Raw genomic sequence first — 1,916 nt, 5'->3', positions numbered from 1 at the left:
CAAAACATAGAGAAACATAGAGAAACATAGAGAAAAAATAGCATCTCTCAAGTCAACCGGCAATAAAAAGTCAAAAATAAAATTATCCAACTCCTGGGAGCAGGCTCGCCAAATTATGTAAGGTAGGGTACTCTGCATAGGTTAGAAATAGTTATAAACCGAGCACCCTTCAAAGGTTCTTTTCGAGGAGTAAGGATAATGCAACTATGACCAGTAGATAAAGTTTCAAAACATTGCCGGCATTTATTCATATGGAAAACACTCAATTGAAACCTCTTGTTTAGACTCTTTAGATTGTCCTTGGTATTGTCCGTTTCATCAAGGAGGAAGAATAAATAGAGAAAATGGAAGAAATAAGAAAGTAGAAATGAAAAAACCCTCGGAGCTCTGAATAAAGAAATAAAATCAAATAATTAAATAAATAAATAACCTTTAAGTCAAAAAGTGTCCATCTACCCGGGTAGTATGTTTTTATGTGTCCCACGTGCGGGTGTGTGCAATGGATCTCCTTATCTCTGGAGCCTGGATGCAGAACGAGACGCGGCTGTAGGAGGCGAGTGGCCAGACCAGACGCTCTTCTTCAGTCACTACTGGCTGCGCGTGTACCCAGGGCCAGAGAAGTTCGATGAAAGTCCGTTGAATCAACCTCTTAAAAAAACCAACCTGCATAGCAGGATAACAGTACTGTCAACACTCTTCTGATTCATTCTTGTCCGTTCTGAAACGTATTATTCAATATGTAACCTCAAAGTGCAGTAGTTGAAACGTAAAGGTCCATTCAGTCATAAACTACACAAAATGAAACCCAGTCGCTAGCTTAGTAGCTCAATCATATACATTCTATTCACGAGCATAGGCAGTTGGTTCATCAGTTCAGTTCAACTCCAGTTGGTTTTTTAGCTTACAATCAAAATACATTACAGTTACTCAAAATAAGTGTACACAACGAAATAATACAACAATATGAATATAACACATCTTCACAAGATGTGTCTTAGGCTCAGAACATATTTCGTAACCAAATACCGTGAATCAAAACAAAGTCAGCTGATATCGCGACTAGCGCGGGAAGACAAGAAAACAAAACTCACCGGAGCAAGGGAAATTAAATACACAATAACCAGTGCAGTCCGGATCTTCTTTCAACGAATCTGGCTTCTCAAAGGTATCACTACTTAAACAAAATAAAATTCTTAAACTGTTTTATGAAAATAAAGTAAATAATTTAACTTGTAATTTCTTTCTCTCACAACTGTTCTTCAGTACAATCGTTTCTTTTCATTGTTATCTCGCTCTGTCTCCGTAGCAACCAGTGCTCTTCATCTACGTCTCTCAATTCCAAACAGTATCTATACTGCCACCTAGTGGACGGGAATTGAAATTGCAGCTACATAGACAAACACATAGGAAATACGATAATAAATGTAACCGTAATATTTCAGTGGGTTACAATTGCAGTGTACCCCCCCATCCCGGGCAAAGGAGGTTGGTGATCTCTCCCTGGATGTGGATGGCTATACCATCAGGCCATCCTCAGAGGTGCAAAACCAAGGTGTCGTCCTTGACCCTTCCCTCTCATTCCAGTCTCACCTCAAACACATCACCAAATCTGCCTTTTTCCATCTCAAGAACATCTCCAGACTCCGGCCCTCACTCTCCGACTCTGTGACCGAAACACTTATCCATGCTTTCATTACTTCCCGCCTGGACTACTGCAATGGGGTACTGTATGGCCTACCCAACAAAGCCTTGGAACGACTACAGTATGTTCAAAATTCAGCAGCCAGAATTATATCTCGCACGAAGCGGTGGCAACACATCACTCCCACACTCAGACAGCTTCACTGCCTCCCAGTGAAGTCCTGCATTCAGTACAAAATTCTCCTGTTGACATACAAATCACTTCACTCTCTTGC

The 1,916-nt window shown here is 40.7% G+C and overlaps 1 long non-coding RNA gene across 1 annotated transcript; it reads right to left on the bottom strand.

Moving 5' to 3' along the window:
• Positions 1–218: 218 nt before the first annotated feature.
• LOC134437517 (uncharacterized) lies at positions 219–1,368 on the bottom strand. The gene is made up of 2 exons (XR_010032398.1): positions 1,092–1,368; positions 219–663 (listed from the first exon to the last, which is right to left on the bottom strand). It is a non-coding gene; the product is annotated as an uncharacterized LOC134437517 (long non-coding RNA).
• Between the last annotated feature and the right edge of the window lie 548 nt (positions 1,369–1,916).

This window comes from Engraulis encrasicolus, chromosome 21 (genome assembly GCF_034702125.1).
Source record: "Engraulis encrasicolus isolate BLACKSEA-1 chromosome 21, IST_EnEncr_1.0, whole genome shotgun sequence".
NCBI lineage: Eukaryota > Metazoa > Chordata > Actinopteri > Clupeiformes > Engraulidae > Engraulis > Engraulis encrasicolus.
Note: the sequence above shows the minus strand (reverse complement) of the source record. Positions and strands in the feature narration are given on the sequence as shown.